This window comes from Bos indicus x Bos taurus, chromosome 14, assembly GCF_003369695.1.
Source record: "Bos indicus x Bos taurus breed Angus x Brahman F1 hybrid chromosome 14, Bos_hybrid_MaternalHap_v2.0, whole genome shotgun sequence".
Lineage (NCBI taxonomy): Eukaryota > Metazoa > Chordata > Mammalia > Artiodactyla > Bovidae > Bos > Bos indicus x Bos taurus.
This window is the reverse complement of record NC_040089.1, coordinates 43,325,681-43,349,479: the sequence shown is the minus strand read 5'-3', so window position 1 is coordinate 43,349,479 and position 23,799 is coordinate 43,325,681. Positions and strand designations below refer to the sequence as shown.

At 43.7% G+C, this 23,799-nt stretch overlaps 1 pseudogene; it reads right to left on the bottom strand.

Moving 5' to 3' along the window:
* Positions 1-796: 796 nt before the first annotated feature.
* Positions 797-23,799, bottom strand: part of LOC113904004 — a 54,518-nt pseudogene continuing 31,515 nt past the window's right edge.

Below are 23,799 nucleotides of genomic sequence, written 5' to 3'. Positions count from 1 at the left end.
GATAATCAACTGGTACTGCCCAAGACCTGTTTATCTTCAGTTTTTGTCAAATAGGTGAGGGAGATGGGATTGTGGTGGAAATTATTACCCTCTTATCGTTCAAGTCCTTGATGGTGGCACTAATTTCTACAATCTCTCTAGTAATGTGGCACTGCTTTCAGCTTACTATTTTCTTAGGTAGAGGCAGTCTTAGTGGCTTCCACTTGGCGTTTCCCACTATTAAAGCTCACAGATCAGGGAACCAATGTGAGAATTCTGCTAGCATATAAGTATATCTATTCCAGTTATGCATTCCAGAACTCAGGAAATAACCGAGGATACGTTCAGGACCCACTGGGCCTGCTGTGAGACAGACCTGAGCTAACACTCAGTCAATCACCTGACTTTCATAAGCTCATATTCTGACTGGTGGACCACAGTAACATTTTGGATCTCTTGAAATTAGTGTCAGTTCAGAGCCAGTGTCTAGATCCTACAAGTTCTGATTACTTCCTTTTCCTAATGCATAGTAGCCCTGATAAAACTGTAGGTTCCTTTGGGGAAGACTGGGAGAAAGATTAACAGTACACCTTTTAGCAGTGCACTGGAGTCCTTGCTTTCTTTTTTTGTTAAGTTTTTATTTCATAATCATAAACTTTGCAATCCAGCTGGAACCCAAAGAAAATATGGAACCCAAAGAACTGCAGTGGGAGCACAAAGACCGTAGGATATTTCAAGCAGATGGGGGTGACGGTGTGCTCTCCTGAGCTACAGAAGGAGTGGTCTGGCGATTAAGATAAAACACAAGTGAAATTTATTAGCTTTGTCCACGGTCTGCAGTGGTGATTTTCTTGTTGGTCTTGCCATTCCTGGATCAAAACACTCCATGGCTTTCACAACATTCATGCTGTCTTTCACCTTGTCAAAGATCACGTGCTTACCATCCGACCATTCAGTCCTGGCAGGGCAAATGAAAAACTGGGAGCCGTTTATGTTGCCATGGACAAGATGCCAGGGCTCATATGTCCAGGACGAAATTCTTATAATCAAATTTCTCCCCATGGATGGACTTGCCACCAGTGCCATTATGGCATGTGAAGTCGCCACCTTGACACATAAATCCTGGAATTATTCTGTGAAATCAGGAACCTTTATAACTAGTACCCAGAGCACAAAAGTTTTCTGCTGTCTTCGGAAATTTGTCTGCAAACAACTCCAGTCTGTTAACATAGCTTTAAGGATTGGATGAGCAATCACTTCTTGGTTTCCAGGTCCCTTACCTCTAAGGAGACACCATCTAAGGGCTTGCCATTGACGGCAATGGGTTGACCATGGCTGACTGGCGTGAGAGGCTCTGGAGCAACATCTGTCAGACTTATGGGGCTCCTTTCTTAACAGGACTGGCCTCTCCTTCATTCAAGGGGTTCTGGGTCTGTGTACTGGCTCAAGTCTTAGAGCTGATTAAAGGGCTATGACCCTCTGTTTTTATGATTCAGGTTAGACTTGCTTACTTGACCTAAAACTGCTCTGCTTATACAGATCAAGTAAGAATTTAGGAGGCTTCTTTAGGGGGGCTTCCCTAGTGGCTCACATGGTAAAAAAAAATCTGCCTGCAAGGCCAGAGACCTGGGTTTGATCCCTGGGTCAGGAAGATCTTCTGGAGAAGGGAATGTTTACCCATTCCAGTATTCTTGCCTGGAGAATTCCATGGACAGAGGAACCTGGCGGGCTGCTCTGTTTTAATTAGGGTTCTCCAGAGAAACAGAAATAGAGCAGTGTGTCCAGATGGAGAGAGGGTCTTCAGCACCTCCTGGAGCTGCCTGTGGCCTGCACATGACCTGGATGTTGGGCGTGAGGGCGTCCACACAGGGCCCGCTGTGGGCAAATGCAGTGGCCTTACAGCAGAGATAGGGTGGGGCCAGGGCCTGTGGGAGCCAGAGGGCCAGATGGAGGATGGGCAGAAACTCAGAGGGGCCAGTCACTGAGGAAAGCCATGGGGGAGGCCAAGTCAGCGGGGAGGGGCCCCCTGCCCTGAATGGGCTGACAAAGAAGAGACTGCGAGTTTATCAGTGGCAGGATGCTAGCGACAGACACCAGCTGAACAATCAGGAACCGCTCAAGCCAAAGATTCCCGGAGGAGTTCAGAAGAGCCAGTCTGCAGCTGGTCCAGAGAGCAGCAGGTCAGTCCTCAGACCCAGTCACCAGACCTCCATGAGGTCACTGGGCTGCCTGGAGCACCTAGCCTTCTGGAGAAGATCGGGGAAGGAGAAGTATAAAGGCAGAGGCTGAGCATCACCTAAGGAACTAAGTGTATTGCATTGGATTAAAGCTCAAGACAGAGATTTTGTTATTGTTTTCTCACAAACTAGCCAGTGGGACCAAATCAAATCAAATGCAGAGCAAAAAAAACACATGCATTTCCTCTGCATATATGAGACGCAGCGTGAGTACTTCTGTGGTCCCTCTACGCCTATGACTTTTCTCTCAGCAACTGAAATCCTCTAAGCCGTCATCAGGCACATCCGCATTGGCTGGGGGAGGAGGAAGCACTGTGGTGGGAACTTGAGCACCACCTTCACCTCTGGGGGCCCTTCTTTTCTCATTTGTAAGATGACGGGGGGGTTCAGATGTTCTGTAATTTTTTTTTTTCCACCTCCAAGATTCTCTAACCAAATAGGAAACGAAAAACATGTTCATGGGACTCTGCGGACTATGCTAGTGCTTTTCAAACCTTCCCTTCAGTTCTCTAGTGGCAGAGGAGAGAGAGCATGCATTCTCAGGATTGTCCTGGATATGGCTTAGAGCATCCCACTGAGGTGTTTCCAGAAAGTTCCACAAAGTCTTGTGCTTTATCTCTCAAATTGTACGTAAATGTTATGTGATGCTTTGTAATATATTTGCACTTGTTATGAACAGCGCTTTAAGTTGACCAGGACTGCTGAACTGGTATCTCTTCTGCCTTTATATTTTTGTCCTGTGGCTTCAGTTACTCCCTAGTGCACTGCTCAGACCCTGGGGAACACTTGTTAGAATCCCAGCATGGGAGCACCATGAGGATAGAATTAGGCTAGCATAGTTTCCAACATAGAAGGTCAAGTCCTAGATCTAGTGAACAGAAAGAAAATCTTCCCCACCCCTCCAGTGATAGCTTCAGTCTCTTCATGTAAAATCAGTTCAGTTCAGTCACTCAGTCATGTCTGACTCTTTGACCCCATGGACTGTAGCACGCCAGGCTTCCCTGTCCATCACCAATGGTCCCTGAACATCACTCATGTAAAATAGAGATTCCTAATCAGAACTATCATAAGATATCACCTCTCACCCATTAGCATGACTACCATCAAAAGAACAGAAAATAACAAGTGTTGTCGAGGATGTGAAGACATTGGAAGTCTTGTGCACTCTTGGTGGGAATGAAAAAGGAAGCAGCCACTATGGAAAGTATTATGGAGGTTCCTCTAAAAGCTCAAAATGGAACTACCATGAGTTCTAGCAATCCCATCTCTAAATTTATATCCCAAAATACTCAAAGCACAGCCTTAAAGAGATATTTACACATCGGTGTTCATTGCAACGTTATTCATGATAGCCAAGAGATGGAAACAACCCTGATGTCTATTGACATACAAATGAATAAAGAAAATTTAGTGCACGCATTTTGTAACCTTAAAAAGGATGGAAACCCTATCATATGTATGACACGGTTGAACCTTGAGGATATTATGCTAAGTGTAATAAGCCAGTAGAGAAGGGACAAATACATGATTCCACTTATGCGAAGCACCTAGAGTAGTCAAAATCACAGAAAGAGAAAGAAAAAAGGTGCTTGCCAAGGGCCAATGGGAGGAGGAAGGAGGAATTAGGAGGGTGTAGAGTTTTAGTGTTAGATTTAAAAGCTCTAGAGATTTGTTTCACAACAGAAGTTGTACTTCTATACACTTAAACATGGTTAAGATGTCAAATTTAAGTTATATGTTTTTGACCACATTAAAAGAAATAGTGACCTCATTTAGATGGTCAGGTTTCCTTTGAAAAAGAACAAGGCAAGATACTGGCCCACTAAATGTCAAGGTGAAATTTTCTTACAGCCCAAACCTGCTTCCTGCCCCAACTCCCTCCTTCCCAATGAAGCCAGAGGATGGATCTTCGCATTGCTCGCTCCCCAAAGGTTATAAGCATGTGTGTGCCATCAGTGGAGGCCAGGTTAATGACTTGTGCAAAATTTACTGCCAGTTTGCCATTTCCATTTTCCAATTTCCTTACTTTTGTTAATAAAATTCGAATCACTTTAAAAGATATCGAGGTTAAGTAAGACTGCATCAAATCTTCCAGAATTCTTTTGGATAGTGTCAATGCCTTTATTGGTGACATCAGGGAATAAATGGGTACACCCACCTACACATACACACACACACACACCAATACTCACATTCACTCTCTTGTGCCCTTTTCAACTGCCCCAATCTCACCCCACAGCAAACATGATGAATTCACATCCTGAGGCGGGTGTACCACCAACAAAATCTGACCGGAGGAAACAATTTCAATTCAATCAGAGGCCTCCTGCGGTTGAAGTTTACAGGGAGTGCTGCCAAATCTCACTCTCTTGGCGGACAAACTGTGCAGACTTTGGGCCTGCTGGGAGGGTGAGGCATTTCTTACTTTCAAAAGAGGGTCGATCCAAGATGTTTGTATTATTTCAATACTGTTTTTCCTATGGAGCCGGGGGTTGGCGGGGTGGGGGTGGGAAGTTCTTTCCTTGTTCCTGATATTTTCCAGAGATCAAAATGAAAACACAATGCTCTGAGAGTAATCAGCAAGCCTTCAGAAGAATTGCATGTACTTTTGATTTCTATAAAATCCCCACAACACTTCTGTTACCGTTCATTCTGTGCAGAGGTACACAGCCCAGCCAGAGGCTTAGATCCCAGCACAGATATCAGCTTCCTAGTCCTTCCGCATTTTTAGCAGGTATTTTGGAGGATTGTTAACACCAGGAAGTGTTTTTCCTGGATCATTTGCATTTGCTTTTCTACTGGATGTGGTCCCGAAGAGTTAATAGCATTCAGTTGCTACTCTTTGGGACATTTCTGTGTGAGATCGACAACGTGGACCCGGACACATTTATAAGACATTAGTCATACAACCTTCCACTTACTCAAACAGCAACTATTAATTTCTGCTGTGGTCCAGGCATCATGCCTAGTACTGAGTGCACACACAGAACAGAAAACTCTCAGTGAGCTTCCAGTCTAGGTGGGGAGATGGACAAGCAGAAAATGACAATACAGGGTGGAAAATGCCTAGAGACGTTATGTCTGTTAGGTTTTCCTTGGTAGCAAGGAATAGAGTGCCTCTTCAATCTCTCATATAAGGACAACAGGAATCACAGGCACCAGGAACAGCTTTACCTGCAGGCCTCTGGGAAGTTAGCATGCTGTGTGAAAATGGGAAAGAGGTGCAGGAGCCCAGGCAGCTCTCGTAATCGTTGGCGTGACTCAGTTTCTCTCTGCGTCTCCCTCTTCTCATTTTACTCGTATATTCTTTCTCTACCATATGACTCCTACTTATGCATCATGGCTGCTTACTGATAACTTCCTCTGGATGCCTCAGGAGATCTGAACACTGTCTTCTTTCAGCTTCTTCCCCTTGATACCAAGTGTCCAATCTGGTGGTGTTCCGTGTCTAATAAAATCACCTTATCTCTACGGGGCAAAGTTTTTATTCTAGCTCACTCACAGACCACCTTTATATAGAATCTCCTTGATCTGAGGTTTCTGTGGTCCTGTCCACTGTGGACAAGGGACAGGGCATCAAGCATGATTAGCTTCATGTGAGAGGCACACGGGGCAGCTTGCTATAGGGAGTTCCTGGGCAAGCAGTTAGAGGGGCTGTCATCAAAGCAGTCACTGTAGGTATGGTAACCGCAAAACCTAAAATCTAGAATAGATACACATTTTTTTAAAATAAGAGAAAGGAATTTGACCATAACACTAAAGAGTCATATACAACAACCCCTGTGTACATACATGCTCATTTTAAGTTGATGATCTCTTAAGTTCAAATGGATTCCAACAACCCTGCATTTTTTATTCCCTTCCACCCTATCTTTAATGTTTTTGACTTATTTTACATCTTTTCCTGTTTTGTGCTTAACTACTTTATTGTGGATATAGATGACTTAACACCTTTCTACTAGCTTTATAAGGGGTTGATCTACTACCTTCACCATATTTTCGCCTTTACCAAAGAGACTTTTCCTTTCATAATTTTCATATTTCTAGATGTGGTCTTGTCTTTATTGCTTGGTGGAGTCCTTTTAACGTTTGTTGTTAAGCTGGTTTAGTAGGGCTGATTTCTTTTATCTTTTGATTGCCTATAAAAATTTTTATCTCCCCTTCAAATCTGAATGATGGCTCTGACAGGTAGAATATTCTTGGTTTTTAGGTTTTCTTTCATCACTTTGACTATATTGTTTTGCTCCTTTCTCTCCTTATTGCTAACAAGTCAGCAGAGAGTCTTATGTGGGTTCTCTTGTATATAACTAGTTGCTTTTCCTTTGTTACTTGAGAGAATAAAGATTTTCTCTTTATCTTTAATTTTTGGCATTTTACTTATAATATGTCTTGATGGGACTCTCTGTGCTTCCTAGACCCGGATGTCTGTTTCCTTTCCCAGGTTAGGGACGTCTTCAGCTATTATTTCTTCGAGTGAATTCTCTGCCTCTTTCCCTCTCTCTTCTCCTTTTGGTACCCCTATAATGTGAATGCTAGGTTGCTTCATGTTATTTCAGAGGTCTCTCACACTACCCTCACTTTTAAAAATTCTTTTTTCTGTTCAGCTTGGGTGATTTCCACTACTCTTTCAATTCATTCCACTGTACTAGCTAATCTACTTGATAGTCGATTTCTTCAAATGTATTTTTTATTTCACATATTGTATTCTTCAGCTCTGTTTGGCTCTTCTCTATATTTTCTAACTTCTTGTTAAACTCTCACTGTGTTCATCCATTCTCCTGAGTTCACTGACCATCTTTATTACCTAGGACTTTGTTGGGTAGATGGCTTATCTCTACTTTGCTTAGTTCTTCTGGGTTTGTCTCATTTCTTTGTTTGGAATATATTCCTGTGTCTCCTCATTTTGCCTAATTCTCTGTTATTCCCATGAATTGGGTAGGTCAGTTATGTTTCTTTTTTTTCCTATCTTGGAGAAGTGGCTTTATGAAGGAGACATCCTGTCCCAGCGCCACACTCCCCTCTGGTCATCAGAATGAGATGTTCTCGGGGTTCCTTATATGCAGACTGCGTGGGCCCTTCTGTTGTGGTGGAGCTAACTACTATGCTGAAAGGCAGGGCTGGCCTCCAGTCCTATTGGCTGCCAGGCCCTGCCTTGAATGGTAGCTGCTGGCCTGCTGGCCGACGGGGTCATGTTCCAGCATGGCTGGCTATGTGGCCTGAGGGTCCTGTGGCTGGCCTGCTGGTGGGTGGGCAAGCCTCCAGTGCTAATAGGGTGGAGAGAGGACTCCAAAATGGTATTTGCCAGTCCCAGTATCCTTGTGGTAGAGCGAGCTTCTCAAATTTCTGATGCCAGTACGTATGTTCCCAGAGTGAGCTCCAGTTGTCTCCTGCTGCTCTAGAAGGCTCTCCAAGATTAGCAAAGGGGTCTGACCCAGGCTCCTTTCAATTTACTGGCTCTGCATTGGGTCTCAGATCATGTGAGATTGTGTGTGTGTGTGTCCTACAAGAGTGGAATATTTGTTTCCTACAGACCTCCAGATCTTCTGTATGTAAGCCCTGCTAGCCTTCAAGGCCACAGATTCCGGGGGTTTCTTCCTGGTGCAGGACCCCAGGACTGGGGAACCTGACATAGGGTTTGGATCCTTTGTACTTTGGTTAGAACCTCTACAATTATGATTATCCTATTTATACATTGTCTACCTTGGCTTTGTGGATCTTGACTATACTGCTTCTCTGCCCCTCCTACCTAGCTTGTTCTGGTTCCTTCTTCTCTTTTTTTAAATTAATTAATTAATTTTTGACTGTGCTAGGTCTTCACTGATGTGTGTGGGTTTTCTTTAGTTGGGTGAGTGGGAGATACTCTTTTTTTAAGTTTATTTTTTTAATTGGAGGAAAATTGCTTTATAATATTGTGTTGGTTTCTGCCATACAACAGTGCAAATCAGCCATAATTATACATATATCACTTCCCTCTTGAGCCTCTCTCCCCTCACCCTACTAGGTCATCACAGAGCACCAGAAGACCTAAATAGACATTTCTCCAAAGAAGACATACAAATGGCAAATAAACACATGAAAAGATGCTCAACATCACTAATTATTAGAGAAAAGCAAATCAAAACTACAATGAGGGAGCTACTCTTCATTGCAGTGCACAGGCTTCTCATTGCAGTGGGAAAATAAAAATGCTTAGAATAAATATGCAACATAGACCTTCAAAGAACATGGCTTTTCCAATGGTCCCTTGATGGTTAAGTTTGATTTTTCATGTTGGAGCATTACAGGGGCAATTGCGAGTCAGAGAATAAACTTGATGCATCTTACTGAAGCTTTCGTTTTATTAGAAACTGTGGGAGAATTTTATATTCATACAAACATGAATGTATGATAGCATAGGCTGAAAAACAGTCAAGATTTTTAAAGACATGAAGTTGAACTTGAATTTCATGCTAGTGGACGGGTTCTTTGTGGAAAAGATCCCGTAGATTCCTTATTAGGAGCCATGGGAAACTCTGTGAATAATGTCAAGATTTCTATCTAGAATCGTAATCCTCTCCCTTGTTAGTTTTTAAGTAATATTTTCTTCTTTATCAAGTACAGCCTGTGTGAATATATGACATTTAATAACATGCCAGATTCTCCAGGCTTCCCAGGCAGTGCTAGTGGTAAAGAACCCACCTGCCCAGTGCAAGAGACATAAGAGACATGGGTTTGATCCTTGGGTCGAGAAGATCCCCTGGAGAAGGAAATAGCAACCCACTCTAGTATTCTTTCCTGGAGAATCCCCTAGACAGAGGAGTCTGGTGGGTTACAGTGCATGAGGTCACAAAGAGTTGGACATAACTGAAGCAACTTAGCATTCACACAGATTCTCCAGGGCTTCTTGATTCATAGACGCAGAGGAAGAATAACAATCACGGGATTAACCCCAGCATGCTTGTTGCATATCTATGACGTGCTTGGTTAAGTGTATTTTCTAAATATGGTTTCTTTTTTATTTGCCTTGCTAAGATAAATGGGAAGGAAGTGGGAGAGACAGGGATGGAGGAAAATGGAAATGGCAAAGCTATTTTCAATGTTTAAAAAAGGATGGGGTTGTGAGAAGAGAGTGCATTCAAGAAGCAAAGCTTAGCACTAGGCATGTTGGCTCTCATGCAGTCCAGTTAGGCTGCCCAGGGGCAATGGCTTGACAATCACCAAGGTGAGTAAACACAGAGAACTCCCGGATCCAAGCCCAGGTTCATGACATCACCCCACACCTTTAGTCCCTCCTCCAGCTCAAGTTCTTAGCTCAGCAATCACGAAATTGGCAACAAAATACAAAGAACAACTGGAAAGGGAAATGAGAAGTTATTACTAGCTTCAGTTTTCTTTGGGGGAAATAATGTAGGTTTTTCTTATGTATGAGAGAAGGCCCAGATTACAGGGTGAATCCTGTTAGGACATGCAGACTCTGCAACAATACCAGGTAGTCACTTCAGGTGGTTTCCTCTCCAGCTATGAAGGCATGAGTATCAAATGGCATTTGAGAGACAACAAAGCTTTGTATAAATGTTAGTCCTCCGGGCTGTTGAGATGCATTCTAGAATATGAAGCCTCATAAATAGCTAGTTTGGAAACCCCTGCCCTGCTCTCTGCGTGATCCCTGGTGTTATACCCTTAAAGCTGGGTCAGCTTGACTCTTTGAACCTTGTGAAATTGTAAATATCTCTGGGAAGGGTGTTAACTTTTCTGCATCACTGTGTGGTTGTGAAAGAAGAGAGTGGAACATGGCAGCTGATCTTAGTTCTAGTTACAGCTCTGCTGCTGGAGTTCTGTGACCATGGGCGTAGCAATCTTTCAATTTCCATGACCTCATCTGTACACACAGAGACTGAACTAGATGATCTCTAATGTTCCCTTCAGGTTCCACTTTCTATGAGTCAAGGAGGTAAGGCAGTGTGAGCAGGAACTTCAGAATGGGGATCTGAGTGAGCAAGGGCGATTCTGCCCTCAGGGCAAAGGGCCCCAATGGAAAGGCAGGCACCCAAATGCCAGATTTGGCTGTATATCTATCTAAATGATCATAACAGTAATAAAAACTGTTGTTAGAGCCTGTTCTGTGCTTCTGCTGTCTTATTACCCTTTATCTTAAGTACTCAGGGCTTCCCTGGTGGCTCCGACAGTAAGGAATCTGCCTGCAATGCAGGAGACCCAGGTTTGATTCCTGTGTTGGGAAAATCCCCTGGAGAAGGGAATGGCAACCCACTCCAGTATTCTTGCCTGGAGAATTCCATGGAGAGAGGAGCCTGGTGGGCTGCAGTCCATGGGGTTGCAAAGAGTCAGACACAACTGAGCGACTGACACTTTCCCTTTCACTGAAGTATTCATGATTGAGGAGAACTGCTGATGTGTGGGACCACAATACACACATCCCTGAGTAGTTCTGCACTGTCTCCTAGGTCCTAAGTCCTCCAAACGTCCTTGAGAATCAGCCAGTACCAATCTGCCTCCATGGTGTGATGGGATAGATGTGTTTGTACATATCCAGCTTATTGGCCTTACCTCATCTCAAGAACTTGCCAGATACAAAAGGTGACAATAGACCTGCGTTGGGATGGAACTAAATTTGAGGACAAACAGTTGAGAAGGTATGGAATACTCAGGTGGAGGTGTCCAGCAGGCAATGGGAAACATGGGTCCAGGGGCGAGGAGAGACGTGGATTTAGAAGTTATTTATACTCAAGGGGTAATTGGTGGCCACGATCTTCCAACTTTTTTTTTTTTAATATAAAACATATTGTGTATTTTATTTCCTTTAATCTACAGCATAAATTGGAGTTTCCCTGGTGGCTAAGGTGGCAAAGAATCTGCTTGTAATGCAGGAGACCTGGGTTCGATCTCTGGGTTGGCAAGATCCCCTGGATAAGGGAATGGCAATCCACTCCAGTATTCTTACCTGGGAAGTCCCAGGGACAGAAGAGTCTGGAGGGCTACAGTCCATGGGGTCGCAAAGTGTCAGATACAACTGAGTGACTAACACACATACACAGCATAAATTAGATGGCATGACACAGAACTTGAAAAATATTTGAATGATTTATGTGTGCCAAAGTCCTAAATGTAGCTGCTGCTGCTGCTGCTGCTGCTGCTGCTAAGTCGCTTCAGTCGTGTCCGACTCTGTGCGACCCCATAGACGGCAGCCCACCAGGCCTCCCCGTCCCTGGGATTCTCCAGGCAAGAACACTGGAGTGGGTTGCCATCTCCTTCTCCAATGCATGAAAGTGAAAAGTGAAAGTGAAGTCACTCAGTCATGTCCGACTCTAGCGACCCCATGTAGCTACTTCTGGTCAAATGGCTCAGGAGAGGGTTAGGGCTGAAATTAGGGTGTGTCTTGATGAGAATAGTTTTCAATTCTGATTGTGTTCTTCCCACAACATCTCCACTGGTAAAGCAGGGAGAGCTCAGTCTGTCTCATTTCAATTAAGACAGAGCTCCGTAGTCAGTAGGAGGTTTAGGGGAGTCTTCAGGCTCTGTGGGCTGGACGTGCAGGGCTGAGAGGCAAGCAGGATGTGGGGAAGCTGGCTAGCACTAGTGTGCATGTGCTCAGTTGCATCTGACTCTTTGAGACCCCATGGATTGTAGCCCACCAGGTGCCTCTGTTCATGGGATTTGCCAGGCATGAACACTGGAATGGGTTCCAGGGACTGAACCCATGTTTCTCGCATTTGCAGGCAGATTCTTTACCATCACACCACCTGGGAAGCCTGTGGAAGTGGGGGACCTGGTACCAACTTCTGTCCACTCCTCAGAAAGGCTAGTTCTGGGACTTCTCCTCTTTCCTGGCCTTCCCCAGTCCGCCCCAGTAAGCTCAGGGTCTCCTTGCAAAGAGGGGCCCTGGCTGGCGCTCTCTGGCTAGAGGCATCTTGCTGGCATAAGAGACACGCGAAGATGATTAACTGGTAGTTTCTCTGCCATGACCTGCTAACCTTCTTATGGGAACCTCTGTAGAGATAAAATGACTTACTTTTTTTTTGTTCTTAGTGTCTCTGGTACCTATAACTTTCATAGTAATCATGACATTTGTGTTTATCATTAATATTCCAGCTGGAAACATCCTCTTTTGCCCCTCTTGTCCCTGCCATGGCCCATTTGCAGTTCAGGTTATCACCTTTCTCAGAAAGCGCTCTCCGTAAAAGCCCAGTATTGGTGAGTTAGGCTGATGGTTTCCACACCCCTCTTCTCTGTCTTCTACTTCCTACTGCAGTTTAGGGGAAGATGATTTTATACCATAGATACCTCATTCATCAATGCTGTCTTCTGTCTCCCTACTCATGTCCACTATCACAGACCTTGAATAACTGTTTTCATTCAGCCATTTAGCCCATTACTTCTTTGACCAGCAGGCTAAACCCAAGTATCTCTCAGACTCCTGTGCTGTCATTAACATGCTTCTTGTTTAACTCAAAACAGCTGTTCCTCCTCCGCCTCCCGTCCCCAATCTCTCCCCTTAGACAAACCTTGCTGACCCAGAAACTTTGGGAAAAAAATTATTTTTGAACAAGTGAGAGTTCTGGAAAGATAAGGATTTGCCTCTTTCAGTATGGAAACATCTTTAATCTTAACCATTTGAATGGAAATTTTCTAGGACATAAAATGTTTAACTTTTTCTTGATGTACTGGGATCATTACAGTAAACAAAGGTTTTGTACTCTGCTGCCATGCAATGGGGCCCTGAAGATCTTTTGGGGTAAAACAGTCCTAGATTATTGTGGTTCTGAAGTTATTTGATAAACTTTTTAAAAAATTGAAGTATAGTTGATTTATAATGTTGTTTTTCAGGTGTACAGCAAAGTGATTCAAAGAATCTAAAAAGGAATATATATATATATTCCTTTTTAGATTCTTTTTCATTGAAGGCTATTTTTTGTAAGCTATTATTTTTGAAATTTTGTAAACTTTTAAATTGACTATCTCTATACTTTTTTATCAGGTCATTAGCTACTGCTTCTCTGTATCAATATAACCCATTTTGAGACATTCTTTAATTCTAACTTTCAATGTTCACCTTGGGCATAGAATACCAGTGCACTCACACACATACACATATACAAACTCAAGCATGTTTGTGTTTGCCTGTGTGTTAGAACTGTGTGCAAAGAATTGTGAACAAGGACTTGAGAGTTTTTCTATGAGTAAACTGAGTAGATTGTGAGTCCTCTATTTTGATTTCTCAGAGGCCAGTTTTGTTCATGTTTTTGCTCATTCTAGTAAGACAAAGTTGCAAGACAAATCTTTTTGGACTTTGTTGAAAAGTTACTCCTAGATTTCCAGGGGAAATCTATCTTTCTAGAAACTTCTTTCTCAGTTTCATTCTTTGTTATCACTTTATTCTAGAGTAGGCAACTGTCATTAAAAAGGGATTCTTTTCATGAGAAATTCTTCACTCCATTGTCCCAACTTCACATACAAACTATTTTACCCACTATCTTTAAAAATATTATCATGATATTTTTAAACCATTGTCATTAAAAAAAAAAATCCACAGGTGCAAAAACAAACTGCAACCACGAGAGCTAAATCTCTCTCCCTCCCTCATTGTCCTCTTTGGCAGAATTCTATGGAAAGCTGAGAAAATGAACAGAGCTGTTTGACAGACTGAAACCCATACCAGCACTATTGAGCAATGTCTTGAACGTAAGTCCTTTTCAACTAAACAGAGGTATATTTTCTTTTATATTGTTGACTTTGACCCTGTAGCTTAGCAGAGAACACTTGTGCAACATTTTCTGGATCAATTGATCATCTGCTCAGAGCAGACAGGCATGTTTCTCATCATTAACGGGAAACCAAACCCATCGACATAATCCTCCATTCTGCTTTGTTTCTCTCCAGTCCTTCATGCTGCAGATTCTGAAATATTAATGAAGGGATATGAAAGCAATGGGCTTCATTCTCACACCCAGCCCCAGTAGAAGCAGAGGCAGAGAGTGGGAAGATGAGAAATGTCCTCATTTTGCAAAACAAAGTGCTTCTCCAAGTTGCCTTTTTCTTGAACTATCTGCCTGTGCCACTCCCAAGGTGCTTGCTTAAAATACAGGTTCCAGGGCCCATTCTACACTTACTCTACCAAAATTCCTAAAGGATGGGCCTTTGTGATTTGCATTTTAAATCAACCAGATGATGTCTTTGTTTTTTGTTGACCTACCAATTTCTATGTGTCTGACTCTCACATAAATACTACAAATAGTTGCTGCTGCTGCTGCTAAGTCGCTTCAGTCGTGTCCAACTCTGTGCGACCCCATAGACGGCAGCCCACCAGGCTCCCCCGTCCCTGGGATTCTCCAGGCAAGAACACTGGAGTGGGTTGCCATTTCCTTCTCCAATGCATGAAAGTGAAAAGTGGAAGGAAGTCGCTCAGTCGTGTCCGACTCTAGCGACCCAATGGACTGCAGCCTACCAGTCTCCTCCATCCATGGGATTTTCCAGGCAAAAGTACTGGAGTGGGGTGCCATTGCCTTCTCCGATAGTTGATTTACAATATTGTATTAATTTCTTCCACACAGCCAAGTGATTCAGTTATATATATACACACACGCACATTCTTTTTCACATTCTTTTCCATTATGGTTTGTCATCATAGGAAACTGAATACAGTTCCCTGTGCTATGGAGTAGGACCTTGATTATCCATTTTATATGTAAAAGTTTGCATCTATTAACCTCAAACTCCCAGTCCACCCGCCCACCCCCCTCCCCCTTGCAACCACAAGCCTGTTCTCTACGTCCGTGAGCCTGTTTCTGTTTCACGGATAAGTTCATTTGTGTCATATTTTAGATTCGACATGTAAGTGATATCATATGGGATTTATCTTTCTCTTTCTGACTCACTTCACTTAGTAGGATCGTTGCTAGTTGCCTCCATGTTGCTGCAAATGGCATATTTTGTTCTTTTTTATGGCTGAGAGAAGGCAATGGCACCCCACTCCAGTACTCTTGCCTGGAAAATCCCATGGACGGAGGAGCCTGGAAGGCTGCAGTCTATGGGTTCACTGAGGGTCGGACACGACTGAGCGACTTCCCTTCACTTTTCACTTTCATGCATTGGAGAAGGAAATGGCAACCCACTCCAGTGTTCTTGCCTGGAGAATCCCAGGGACGGGGGAGCCTAGTGGGCTGCCGTCTATGGGGTCGCACAGAGTCGACACGACTGAAGTGACTTAGTAGTAGTAGTAGTAGTATTCCATTGTATTACATATGTACCTCATCTTCTTAATACATTCATCTGTCAACATTTACGTTGTTTCCATGTCTTGGCTATTGTAAATAGTTACATAGTAGCATTTTTAACCATTCAAAGTGTTTTCTACATATAACCCTCTGAGGCAGGCAGGGGAGGTATTATAGCCCCATTTTAGAAATGTGATTGAGTCCCCTGCAGCTTAATGACTTGGGCAAACTGTGCTGGGACCTACTAGCCTGGGGTTAGTACTAGTGCTCAGATTTTCTAGCCTTATTTCACAGCACACTTGGTGTTATAAGACCCAAGACACAGAGAAAGCTTATTAAAGTGTTCCTTAGAAATAGTGTTCAGGAAATAGTGCTCCTAGCTGAAATCAGCACCTTCAGAGTACCTCCACGTGCTGTTGAGGGTGCTGTGCATTTGCTTCTAAAAGATGAAAGCCAAGACGGAGCCCTGGGCACCGAGGAGCAACAGGAATCTTCAAAACAACAACAAAAAATCTCATTCCTCTTTTGTTCGTCCCCTTCAATTTTCTGACCTTTTCCCTCCACTCCCTCTTTCTTGTAAAGACTCAAACTCTGAAATAATTATATGAAATTAAATCGGTAAAAACCAGGCTTGTTTCCTTGAGATTGATGTGTTAACATTCGGGGCACTTTTCTCAGGACTCAGGGAGACTATTATTTCTGAGCTTGGCTGCAGGAATCTTCCTCTTTCCCTGGGCAGGGTAGAATCTCCACCCACCCCCACCCCCTCAAAACGGTGTTTCTTCATTCCATGACCCTTCTCTCCATGACGAATCCTGACTGGGAGCAGAATGAGTGTAGAGTGTTTTTAGGTGCCCAAGGTATCGCTTACACTAGTCAGAACTACCTACTGTGGAGAGAGAGACTGAATTCTAATGGAGGGTTTCTTTGCACCATGTTGGATGTTAAGGTTTGATTCTTCAGGATGGCAAGCCCCAGACTCTGGGAGTCTAGAGGAGGTGAGGAAAATACCAGCTCTATATCAAGAGATAAGCAAGCGAGTTGGTTGTTAGCCAAAATAAATTTTTTCATGCAAAATGTATCACTCTGTAAAAAAGTAGTAACAGGGTTTCCCTGGTGGTCCAGTGGCTAGGACTGTGGGCTCCCAGTGCAGGGAGCCAGGGTTCGATCCCTGGTCAAGAAACTAGAATTCATGTGCTGCAATAAAATTCAAAGATCCTGCAGGTAGCAGCCAAATAAAGTATAAAAACAAAAAAGTAATAACAGTTAAAAAAAAAAAAAAAGAACAACCCTCCCCATCACTGTGTGAAATAAAATTAACAAAAATGGAAAGATCCCTGTGCTTCTTTGCATTGAAAAATGCCTTGGGTGCTCAGTGCTGAATCTCCAAGTTCCTGAGGCCGCCCTGGAGGAGGGGGCGGGGGTCAGGTTTAGGAGGTGCCAGCCTGCCGTGACACATCGTTCCTAATGATGACGCCTTTGTAAACTCCGTCCCTTTCTCTTCACAGGACTTGTAAAACGCACCCGCAAGCCTCTGCCTTCCTGTGCCTCCCTGCCCTGAAGTACAAATCTTCTTCTTGCAGGAAGTACAGAGCAAAGTTCAAAGCTTTCTCCATCAAAAGAAAGTGTGCCTGATCTAGTGTAACATGATTACGTGACAATTAGCCACCCCCCAAAAAAAGCCAGGATTGTGCTGGCTCCTTGCAATCTTCACATTTCTAAGAGCTATTTATCACTTCCCTGTTCAGGATAAAGATGCACTCCCCCAAACTGAACACCACTTAGGGTCTAACCCCTGGAGGAGGGCATGGCAACACACTCCAGTATTCTTGCCTGTAGAATCTCCATGGCCGGAGAGCCTGGAGGTGCATGGGGTGGCAAGGAGTCCCACAGGACTGAACAACTTAGCAAGCATGCAGTCAGGGTCAAAGCAACTGGTAGTTTTGGGCTGTCTGGGGATAGAGAGTTATAAAGAGGTGGTGATGAGATGTCCCCACCAGATTCAGAGGCAAAGAGATGAGCTTATAGGAGAGAGGACAAAGAAAAAAGAAAAGCAAGGATCTGCAGACGCTGGGGCAGGCTCTGAGCTCTGGCGATTTTCTGTGTGACTGCGAGGTTTCTTTCCTTGCTATAAAACAAGCCCAGTTCAACCGATGTTAAAAGAGGGTTAAAAGGGGCCATAAATCTTTCTGGGCAATGAAGATCCACGGAAAACTCAGCCTGATGTCTTTTACATCTGTTTCAGGTTCTCAGCCTCATCGGACTCAACTGCCTTTTCTCCAGAGATAACTCACGAGCCCCATTCAACCCGCTGAGTGGCGGGTATAGGGTGTCACACCCCTCGGAGCCCCGAGGATGAGGGGTGAGCGTCCGGGCAACCGCCAAGCTCCTGAGGCTGGCCCACTGACACCATGTAAGTCTACACCCTGGGGCGGTGGAGGGGAGGCGTCCGGACTGACAGCGTCAATGGGCAGCGCACACACAGCCGGGAGAGGGGAGCCTGGGCGGGTGGGAGCGCGCTGGCTGAGGTTGGTCACACGGAGATTGAGTTTCAGCTGAATTAGATCAGAGCTGTGGGAAACAGCACCTCCTTCACACACACAGCCGGTCTCCTCGGAAGATGTGGGAGGGCGGCTGGGGAGACGGAGGCAGGCAGCTGCGCTGCGATCCCAAGTACAGCCCGCAGCAGCCCTCAGGGACCTTAATTACTGTCTCCCTCTCCCCAGCGCAGGAAGGCGGGGGGCTTTAGGCTGAGAGGCTCCGGGGTATCAGGGAGAGATGGGGCAGTCAGCGCTGAGAACACAGCGTGGTGTAGGAGTGAGTCTGTGTGTGTCTTTGAAGGACGACGGCGTGATGATGGAAGTATGGGAATGGCGTGGTACTCTTAGGTCCACAGCTGCACGAGGCAAACTGCAGAAGGGATTTCGGTGCCTTTAACCCTGTATCTTTAGGGTTTTGATGTTTTATAGCATTTCACTAACATGCAACCTGAGCTTTCATGAATACCATAGCTGTGTTCGCTGTTACCCACTGGTCCTCTGATCTCCTGTCTCTGCTTAATAGCCTAACACCATTTCAGTGACCCAGAATACCAGCTTTTTTAGGGGAGGCGTTGAAGAAGTGGAAGATGGAGGGGAAGTTTTCAAATTAAAACGGGGACACTTGCAGTTCGATTAAAAAGGGCAAGAAGTCAGCGGCTTTGAAACCCGCCCCCTCTGGATGATTGGGAAAAGCCGCTCTAGCAGACATTGGAAACACGCTTGTTCTAAACTAGCACCAGAGTGGCTTTCTCCAGGGCAGGGAGCGCCTGGCATTCGGTCCAGGACGTTTGAATCAGAGAGCCTTCAAATGATCCTTTTTTCTTTTCCTGTCACTCAACAAGAGGCTGGAGGCAAAAAATTCGTCCAGGAACTTCCCCTGAACCAAGCAGAAAACAACAGGAGGCTGTCCAGAGCTCCCTAAACTTTTTGGTTTGCATGTCAATTTCAAGCTCACTGCTGCTGGTGAGAAAATGACCTCGAACCATTGCTCACTGAAGATGCCATGTTTGTTACCATGCTGGGTGCTGTGCTTAGTCGCTCAGTCGTGTCTGACTCTTTGCGACCCGCAGGGTGCCCCCCACATAATGCTCTTTTTCTTAGATGGAGAATTTTCTGGAGTTTAAATGTGGGACTGAGGGATGTGTGAGGGATGTGTGGGACTGAGGAAACCAACCAGGCTGCTCCCAGTGGATGGCTTGTCACCCCCTCAGTAAAGAGACACCCAGGGCAGAGACAGTCTGCTGTTCAGGATCTGACTCAACATTTGAATTCTTAGGCAGTTGCTGCTTTCCTGGATTTCTTGAGATTCACAAAATGAGACGATTCAAACCCTAGCAAGAACTCAGGTGTTGTTTTGAATTCTCCTAGCTTAGGTGGATTCCCCAAAAGGGCATAGGGAAAGTTTGCTGGGAGTCCGTGAGTCATCCACGATTAAAAATGTGTATGTAAAAATGCTATATGACTTCCTCTGTCCCCGGGAAGAGAGTTCTTACATCTTCAACAGATTTTCAGGAGCCCAAGACTCTCTCTGATTTAAGAACTACTGGTTTTATTTTTTACATTTTATTTATTTATTTTTGGTTATGCTGGGCCTTCATTGCTGCATGTGGTCTTTCTCTAGTAGCAGACAGCAGGGACTAGTCTCTAGGTGCGGTGCCTGGGCTGCTCATTGCAATGGCTTCACTTGTTGCAGAGCACAGGCTCTAGGCACATGGGCTTCAGCAGTTGTGGCACACAGGTTCATTAGTTGTGGTGCATGGTCTTGGCGCCTCTGCAGCATGGGCAGTCTTCCTGGATCAAGGGTCAAACTCATGTCCCCTGAGTTGGCAGACAGATTCTTATCCACTGCAACACCAGGGAAGTCTAGAACTACTGTTTTATATTGAAGATTTTCCAAAGGCAATGTCAGTTGGTTGGAGGAGGACATTGGCCTCCCTCAGTCATAGGTTCTACAAAGTGAAATATATCATGCCACAGTGGAGGCTGGCTGTTTGCTTCATGTAACTCAAGGAAAACAGTAACTGAGGGCGCACAAAAGCAGGGTGTCCACAGAGTCACTGCTGACGTGAGTACACTGAGCGTGGGGTATGCCTATCCCTGGGATGGATCCAGGCATTTGACGCCCTGATCCCAGAAATTGTGGCAGTGTTCTGGCAGGATTATATTATTGAAGAGAGAAAACATAAATGAGAACCTTAAAGAGCTTACAGTCTAGTCCAAACTTGCTAAACCTCTTAGAAAAGGAAGTTAGATAAATACAGAGTGAGATTGGATCCATCCCATGGAAAGAATGTGCCCTGGCCTGCGGTGGTACAAACCTCTTTCTGCCAAGGCAGGGAAGGGTTCCTGGGGGAAGAGGTGGTTGTCATAAAATGTCTTGAAAAATGACAAAGATACCAGAATTACCACAGTCCTGTGTTTGGAGTTCCAAATTTGATGTTTAGCTGAAAATTGTAGGCATGTTTTGCCTTAAGAAAATCCAAGTTTTAGGGACTTTCCTAGTGGTGCAGTGGATAAGAATCTGCCTACCAATGCAGGGGACATGGGTTCAATCTCTAGTCTGGGAAGATCCCACATGCTGCGGAGCAAATAAGCCCGTGTAACGCAACTACTGAAGCCCGTGCATGCAACAATAGTAACCGGCACAGTGAGAAGCCTTTGCACTGCAATGGAGAGTAGCCCCACTCAGTGCGAGGAGAGAAAGCCCACATGTAGCAACGAAAACCCAATGCAACCAAAAATAAATACATTTTAAAACAGGAAAATCCAATTTGTATAAATAAACTGATTTCCAGAAGCAGACAAATTGGGGATGGTGATAATTTACATCAAATAATAGCTATTCTTGATGCCAGATTCCTATGAATGAAATTTTACATATTGTATTTCAAGTAACCTTATGACAACTCCGTGGAGAGGTGCTTGTTTTCCCATTTATCAGATAAGGCTTAGGAAGCTTAAAAAACTTCTTTGCTGTTACTTCTCAACTGAGTGGCAGAGAGACCAAGGCTGAAAGCTAGATGAGGCCATCTCCAAAGGCCATTCATTCCCTTATAGTTTCCACTGGGTAGCTCCTCAGTCCAGTGGAATCTGTTGCTTTGCTCAAAATGTCAAGACTCCAAATTCATCTTATAGATGACTTGATTTTCAAACATCAAGAAAAAAAGAAATGGCTACTAACCCAGTGTCTGCCATCTCCCTGGTACTATGCCAGGAGACACAAGTCTCTCATTTTGTAAAAAATGAAATTTGACAAAAAATTTATTTTATGTGGAATATTTTCAAAATACATTTATCAAAGTCAGTTCTACACAGGCAAATTGTCTCACTAAAAAAAAAACACCACAAACTGGTCAAAACTTTCCCAGGGCAGAGGGTGGATGGCACATCCTATGCCTAGTAGAGTATCTGCCATAGCTCAATAAGTAATTACTGAATAAATAAGCAAGTATTTAATACGTGGATGAACTATTTTGAGAACAGTGATTAAGAAGTCTTATTCCTTAAAATGGAAGCAGGAGGGCTTCCCTGGGGGTCCAGTGGTTAAGAATCTGCCTGCCAATGCAGAGGACGTGGGTTCGATCACTGGTCCAGGAAGATTCCACAAGCCTATGCACCACAACTAACGAGCCCATATGCCCTAGAGCCCTTGCTCAGCAACGAGAAGCCACTGCAATGAGAAGCCCGTGGACCACAACTAGAGAGTAACCCCTGCTCGCAGCAAACTAGAGGAAGCCCAAGCACAGCCATAAATAAATAAATAAAAATTTAAAAAATAGAAGTAGGACATGGGCACTGGCGCAAAGATATAGGCATAGCTCGTTATACACCAAAAGTGAACTTGTTTGCAGAAAACTAAGAATAGTGAGAGAGAAAATAAGCTGTGGAGAGCTCAATTTTGCAACTTGAAAAACTATACTTTGCTTTTCTATTGTTTGTTTCTATTCAGATTGAGGAAACGAAAAGCTCTTGCTCGTTGAAACTTCTACCCTGATAAAAAATAATACCCTTTTCAGAGATCTCAACGAACAAGTCTTGTGATTTGTTTTCATTACAGCACTGGAATCTGTATGATTTCAAGCATAATCTCTACCTTCTCCCCTCTCTCAGCATGTATGTGTGTGTTTGATAAATACTGATGTGTCAGGGATCTTTGGTACTGGGGAATTAACTTTTAATTTTTTGCTTGGGAGTGCAAATAGTTAATAAAAATATAATGCCGTTGGTGAACCAGAGCTTGAAAAAATGAACCACTTTGAGGCCAGCAATCATGGGCTTGAATTGCAGCTTAAGAAAGGTCATTTCTGTTGAAAAGTATCCGGAAGCAAGTGCTACCAAGGGGAACTATGCCCTTTCCAGACTTGAATATACGCTTAAAGTTGTGGATAACCATCCCTCTTGCGAAATGCAGGGATTCAAGCACTTAGAGCATTGATGTAGATGCTATCTTAAGACTGTTTGCAGGTCTCTGGTGTGGTCAGAGTTCGTGGAAGGTAAAGTGGTATGAAAAGTTAGCTGCCTTTACACGGAAAGTCCCAGGCAAGATAAACCCAAGGAGGAACACACCGAATCACATAGTAATCAAACTGACAAAAATTAAAGACAAAGATAAAATATTAAAAGCAACGAGAGAAAAATGACAAATAACCTACGAGGGAACTCCCATCAGGCTATCAGCTGATTTCTCAACAGAAACTCTCCAAGCCAGAAGGGGATGGCATGATTATATTTAAAGTGATGAAAGGAAAGAACCTACAACCAAGAATACTTTACCCAGCATGACTCTCATTGGGATTTGATGGAGAAAGCAAAAGCTTTCCAGAGAAGCAAAAGTTAAAAGAATTGAGCACCACCAAACCAGCTTTACAACAAATGCTAAAGGAACTTCTCTAGGCAGGAAATGCAAGAGAAGGAAAAGACCTGCAGAAAACAAGCCCCAAACAGTTAAGAAAATGGTAATAGGATCATACATATCAATAATTACCATAAATGTAAATAGATTTAATGCATCATCCAAAAGACATAGACTGACTGGGTGGATGAAAACATGTGCATGAATGCACTTCCACTTATTACATCACTCTGCTGGACCCCCTAAATTTTATGTAATTATTTTGTATTTTTAGGTTAATCATGTGCCCATTATGGCTTGCAATTGTAATTATCTTTTTTTTTTTTTTTTTGGTCTGGCTATTTGATTGTGAAAACTGATACACGTCTTTTACTATTGTGATTATGTAACTATTATTCACTTAATACCACTGTGTCATGATGGGTCAACAGAAAAATAATAGAACTGTGTATCACCAAAACTATGATTTAATAGAAAAACCTGTAATCACTTTTTAAAATCCAGATGCACATAAAAATTATCTTGAAACTTTTTGAAAAGTACAAATGCCCAGGTATTGCTTTTTCTCTCCAGAGTTCCAGATATATTTCTAATGAGTAGTCATGTTTAAAAACAACTGGATTATAGGATGATCTTTTACTTTAATCTAATTTGTTTCACTTTTTCTATTTCATATTCAGTGCTCCCATTGCATTTAGTTTCAGTTCAGTTCAGTTCAGTCACTCAGTTGTGTCCAACTCTTTGCGACCCCATGAACCGCAGCACGCCAGGCCTCCCTGTCTATCACCAACTCCCGGAGTTTACCCAAACACATGTCCACTGAGTCAGTCATGCCATCCAACCATCTCATCCTCTGTCATCCCCTTCTCCTCCTGTCTTCAATCTTTCCCAGCATCAGGGTCTTTTCAAATGAGTTAGTTCTTTGCATCAGGTGGCCAAAGTATTGGAGCTTCAGCTTCAGCATCAGTCCTTCCAATGAATAT